Source organism: Hippopotamus amphibius, chromosome 3, assembly GCF_030028045.1.
Source record: "Hippopotamus amphibius kiboko isolate mHipAmp2 chromosome 3, mHipAmp2.hap2, whole genome shotgun sequence".
Taxonomy (NCBI): domain Eukaryota; kingdom Metazoa; phylum Chordata; class Mammalia; order Artiodactyla; family Hippopotamidae; genus Hippopotamus; species Hippopotamus amphibius.
Window position 1 is genome coordinate 89,646,178 of NC_080188.1, and position 6,874 is coordinate 89,653,051.

The following is a 6,874-nucleotide window of genomic DNA, read 5'->3' on the forward strand; positions in this document are numbered from 1 at the left end:
CACCAACTAAAGCCTGAGAATGAAGCTGGCACAGAAGAGAAAGAACCAAAATAGAGAAATAAGTGAAATCCTGCTGCATCCACTGAGGCCCTGCGTCAACCCCGCCGTGCACATTTCAGCTGCGTGTTTGCTCCGGATACACGAAAGTTCTCCACCATGGGCTCCACCTTCTCCTCTAACCCATAAATGTGTATCAGCCTCTCAATGCCTCACTCTGTCTTTCTGTTAAAGACAGAAATGGCACCAACTTGAGAGTGAAGAAGATCCAACCGGCTAACACACGTAAGATCGTAAATTTGTTCCGTAGCACTGAGGTATCAGTAAAATCACATTCATTTTTCTAAATCAAATGAAATCTGGCTCTTGGGCAGCATTTACCAGGGTGAGAAGAAACCCATCTGGGGATCGAGGCAGCTCACCTCCCTATTTAGCTGGAGGATACATTGCTAAGGAAATGCTTAGGAAACAGCCTCTGTGAGCGGTCTGTGACAGTTGCTATTGGAATGCTCATTGCCCAGCCCTACGTGGTTCATTCAAAGGCAGGTGGTGCCACAGCCAGGCCTGGATCAATTTCAGTGTCTCTGTCTTGGATTCAGTTCCCATTTCAGTAACTCACGAGTGACCTGAATGGGTCGAACCATCAGACAGCCAAGGGTAGTGTGTGGATATTCACGTACACGCATGGTTCCCAAGAGTGTGACAGCATCCCCGGTCCTGTCCCCACCTCCATCCCAGAGCTAGAACTGCTGCCCCTGCTGTCCTGGAAGAGGAGGATGGAGGGCTCCAGTAGACTGTCACTGAGGCCAGCGTAAGACTTGGAGGGCAACGCTGCTGTCTTCAGCCTTCACTATGAAGGTTAGGAGCCCCTGTGGGCCACTGGCATTGATCCCCACGAACAGATTCAGGGACACGGATTTCTTCGTTTGCATCATTTCCATGTGTTGATATGTAAAGCTACTTGTCCTTTGCTGTGACTGAGTGAGGAATTTCTGGTTCTTTTCCAATTGTGTAACCACCCTTTCCCCACCCCCAACTGTAGATAGTTGAAATTAGTGAGGGAAGCAGACAAAAGACTGAGCCAGGCTATAGGTGGAGTCTTTACGGATTTTCTTCAGTTTGACAAATCCCTGGATGTTTTAAATAATAGTTTTAACTTTTTTATGGTGACCGTCTTATATAAACAAGAAAGTATTTTTAAAATACATCCCTTGTACAAGTGAACTTACTTACAAAACAGAAACAGACTCATAGACATAGAAAACAAACTTGGGGTTACTAAAGGGGAAAGGGGGGTGGGAAGAGATAAATTAGGAATTTGGGATTAACACATACACAAAACTATATATAAAATTGATAAACGACAAGGACCTACTGTATAGCATAGGGAACTATATTCAATAATTTGAAATAGCCTCTATGGGAAAAGAATCTGAAAAAGAAAAAAATATATATATTTATATATGTATAACTGAATCACTTTGCTGTACACCTGAAACTAACACAACATTGTAAATCAACTATATTTGGATAAAAATTAATCAATAAAATAAAACATTAAAAATAAAGATAAATAAAAAAATCACCCTTAGAGAGAGTTCAGCAATCCACAGTCCGGACAGAGGTAACGACACTTGGTATCAAAGTGTCAAGAGTCACCTGATAAGGAAAAAAATAACCTCATTTTATTTAATCAGGAGGTCAGTGTTCAGCAAGATTTTCCTTCCTGGAAGGGTAAAAAAAAAAAAAGAAATAAAATAAAATACATCCTCTGAACAGGTACAAAAGAAAGAACCTGGCGTGGAGTGGGTTTTATGCAATGTCATGGTCAACCTCCCTCCATGCCCCTGGTCACCTCAGTAAGGGCTAAAGCCTACCCCTTCCTTTCTCTAAGCCCAAGCTTCTGGGACATCTTAACCTACACTCCAAACACAGCACAGACAGAAGATGACACTCTCCTACTGGAATAAACCAACATACTTTTAAATAATAAACATCCTTGGTTATGAAAAACAAGACCATCCTCTCCAGAGGATGTGCTAGCAAGGAAACTGTAGATTTTTTTCTACCTAGATTGAACTTTCTTAGTGAGAGTGAGAATTTTTCTCTTAGGAGGGGCTGGAAGACATTGTCTGACAAATTGAAGTGTTGTCCTCAAAGATGTAGCCAAGGGAGTGGTGAAGGTGGCCTAACGTACCTACAGTCCCTGTGATGGGAGGCCAGGGTGGGGACACAGGCTCCCTGGGAGAACACAGGGCAATGTGCAGAAATCACTTGTGTCTCTGTATGCTAGCAACGAGGCTACTGAAAATGTAAACTAAAAAAGTAGTATTTACAATAGAGTCAAAAAACATGAAGTACTTAGGAGTGAATCTAACAGAACATGTGTAAGATTTATACTCTTAAATTAAAACAATACAAATTAATTTTCTCACAGTTTCCATGAATCTGGGTATGAAGTATCTGGGCCCTCTGTTCAGGTCTCACCAGGCTGAAATTAAGGTGTTGGCTGGAGCTGTGGTTCTAATTTTCAGGTCGATGGTAGAATTTAGTTGCTTGCGGTTGTAGGAAGGAGGTTCCTGCCTTCTTGCTGGCTGTCAACCAGGAGCTGTCCTCAGCTCCTGGAAGCCACCTGCTAGTCCCTGCAACATGGAAATTTGCTTCTCTGAGGCCCACAGGTGAAATCCCACTCAGGCTTTGAACCTCTTCCTTTTTAAGGTCTCCCATCTGATTAAGTCAGGCCAACCCATATGCTCCCTTTGGATTAACTCAAAAATCAACTGCTTTGGGACCTTAATTACATTTGCAAAATCCCCTTTCCAGATACTGTAATATGACAGAAGTGAAATCCGTCACAGTCACAGTCCTGCCCACACTCAAAGGAAGGCAGTTATACAGGATGTGCACACCATAGTGGGAGGGGGGCAGAGGGGTCTTAGGGACCATTTTAGAACTCTTCCTACCATTGTGTGTATTTATTGGAAGACATTGTTTTTTACAATTTTCATTTCCCCAAATTAATTTGTAGATTCAATGCAACCCCAATAAAAATTCATGGACATTTTTTTTGGTAAAAATTGACAAGCTGGTTTAAAAATTTATACATAAATCCATTTGACCTGGAATAGCCAAAGCAACTTAATAATGAAGAATGAAATAGCAGAATTTAAAAACTGTATCTCAGGACTCACTCTAAAAGCTACAGTAGTCAAGCCAGTTTGGTACCGGTAAACATATGGCTGTAGAAGTCAATGGAATAAATTAGAGAATACAGAAGTAGATCTATACGTGCAGAAAGAGATTTTTAACGTGTGTGACACAGTTGCTGAGGCCATTCGATGGAAAGGGAAATTCTTCCCAACAAATGGTGCTGAATTCAGACGGAAAAAAGTTTACCTTGGTTCCTACCTCATACCACATGAAAAGTTCACTTGGAGAAGATCATAGACCTAAATATTAAAGCTAAAAGTGAAAAAGTTCTAGAAAAAAATAGGATAATATCTCTGTGACCTGGGGTTAGACAAGTATTTCTTAGGATACCAAAAAGCACAACTTCTACAAGGAAAAACTGGACTTCGTCAAAATTATAAACTTTTGCTTTTTGAAAGACACTGTTAAGAAAATGAAAGGCAAGCTACAGACTGGGAGAGAGTATCTGTAACATGTATTCAGATGACATGTAGAAAGAATTCATACAACTCAAGGAGAAGAGGAGAAAAAACTCAATAAAAAGTATGAAAAGGCTTGAATAGACACTTTATAAAAAAGACACACTCATGGCCAGTAAGCACACTTAGGAAATGATGCTCAACATCACTGGCGATCATGGAAATGCAAATTAAAAGCCCACACGTACCATTACACGCCTATCACCATGGCTAGAATTAAAATGACTGACTGTACCAAGTGCTGGTCAGATAGGGAGCAACCGGAGCTCTTAGACACTGTTGGCAGAGTGTAAAATGGTACAATCACTTTGGAAAAACATTTGGCAGTTCTTAAACAGGGACACATAGACCTACCATTCAACATTGCCATGACACTTCTAAGATGTACCCAAGAAAATGAAAACATAATATCCACGCAAAGTCTTGCAGAGGAACACTTATAGAAGTTATATTTGTAAGAGCCGTACACTGGAGACAATCCTAAAGCCACTGTTAAGTGAATGATACACAAAACGTGTTGTATTTATGTAACAGACAGTAAAAAAAAAATGAATTACTGACATGTAACAATATGGATGAATCTCAAGATAAACATGCTGAATGAAAGAAATCTTTGTAAAAGAGTACACACCCGATGATTTCACTTATAGGAAATTCTAGAAAAGCAAAGTAATCCATAGGGACAGAAAGTGGATAAATAATGAGATGGATTGTCAGGGGATACAAGAAAACCCTGGGAGGTGATGAAATTATTCTCATCCTGGTTGCTCTTGGCTATAGATCTCTGTCAAAACACATTAAATTGTATGCCTTAAATTTGTACAGTTTCTTAGATGGAAATTGCAACATGAAAAAGTTGTAAAAAAGTAGAATTCCTATAAGCGAGCAACAAAATCAGAAAATGTAATTAAAAATTTTTATAATATGTTATAATAGAAAATAAAGCATCTAGGAATACATGTAACATTTTAAAATGCATGGGGAAAATGATAAACTTTATTAAACTATTTAGAGAAACCCTAAGTAATGGAAAGTATATCATGTTCACAGATGTAAAGACACTTGATCATTAAGATGGTGTCTTTCCAAATTAATCCAGAAATCATATGCCATGCTGATAAAAAATTCCAGGTTTTCGTGGCATCTGGCAAGCTTATGGTAATATGTATACAGAAGCTCACAGTTAAAAACAGACAAAAGAAAGCTGAAGCAGAAGAACGTGGTATAATCTGTAGTGTCATTGGAATAAGGACAGACGTACAGAAGAGTGTCCGTAAACAGGCGTGTGCATTATATGGAATCCTAATAATAATGACAAGGCCAGGTTGCATATTATGGATTATTCGAGACTGGTCCTCAGGTAATTGTTTATCTGTACTGAAAACAATTAGTTCTCTATCTCACACCATACACAAATATATATTTCATTTGGGTTAAAAATGAATATGAAAAACAAAACTTTAACAATTAAAAAAATGGAGACTATGTTCTCAGGATATGGAGAAAATTTTTAAAAACAATCTAATAAAAGGAACACCCCCAACTAATAAATAGAATACATTAAATCAAAATCAAAACTTGATTCATCAAGAATCATTAGTAAAAAAGTGAAAGTCGAGCCACAACCTGGTTAAAGTTATTTATAGTGTGTATAACAAATAAAAAGCTGGTAAAGGGTTAATAAAGGACTCCTAAATCCAATAAGAAAATGATAAACTGCCCAACAGAAGAAAAGGACAAGAAATATGAACAAGTAATAAACACAGAAGGAATCATGAATAGGTATTAAACATGTGATATTATTCTTAACTAGTAATGAAAAACCAAGGTGAGAAACCATTTTGAATATATAGGATTAGCAAAATTTAAAAACATCTGAGAATATTAAGCGTCTGTGTGAATGCTGATGCAGGAATTCTTCTATGCTGTTGTGAGAATTTGTATTAGTACAATCACTCCTAAGTACATACCCTAGAGAAACCCTTATACATATACAATGGGATATATTTAGGATTTTTTTGAGCATTATTTGCTCTAGGAATAAAATGGTAATATCCTAAACATATTTCGAAACATGCCTTCTGCCCAACTTTCTTTTAGGTTATGTTTTTCATACTAAATTTGAGTCTTTTTTTCTGGATACAGGTAATAGACATAGAAATTGTAGTGTATCACTACAAAGGAATGTAACATACATTTAAAAGAAATTAACTAACACTACAACTACCAATATGAATAACTCTCACAAATATATTAAATAAACAGGATACCGAAAATATATTCAGTATGGTACCACATCAAGCTTCAAAACATGTAAAGCAACAACATATTTTTTACAGATTCATATATTGGTATTAAAAGTATAAAAAAAGACACGGACAAAAAGATACCCAGCTTGGTCTTTATCCCTGCGGTAGATGGAGTTTGATATGAGCTTTGCAAACGAGGCAGGAGAGATAATAAATATAATACTCAAAACAAAACAAAACAAAACGAAACAACAACAAAAAGAATACCCAGGGGCTTTGTGCCAAGCTGTTGGCTGTGTCTCTTTCCACCTGCTCCGTGAATAACGGAGGGGTTTTTCCCTGGCTCGGCCGCTTCTTTATGGCTCACACACTCCCTCTCGTGGTAACTTCCTGTAACCGCAGATTTCCTCGTGATGCACGGAAGTGCGGGGACTCTAAGCCCTAACGTATTGAATAAACTTTGTCATGTAAACTCCAAGACCTGCTATTCTCAAAGTAAAATGATAAATACACCCCCAAAATATTTAAAAAATTCCAGCTTCCTGAGGAACTGAACAGTTAAAGTGGCTTTTCTTGGTTACAAGTGAGGGTGTAGGGGTGGGGGAAGGTGCAGTACAGTTTAGTTTGATTTTGGACAATGAAAATTGACGAAGAGAGGGATTTGAAGAAATATTTGAAAGAGCAAGTAAAACATTGTGCACTTATGTGCTTATCTGCATCAAAGCTAGCCTGACAATCAATTTACTTTGCTTGTTAACCAAACTTTTTCTAATGATACTTCAGCCTGTGTTTCTCTCATTTTTCTTCGCTGATAATAGACAACAAATGTCTATCACTATTTATGCATTATTCTTTCACATGCTGATATCTCTTACTAAATTTTTCCTGTTTCTTGCATCTCTGAACAAACAGTTCTTACTAAGTATATTGGTCAGAGGACTGGTTTTCAAAGCTTTTATT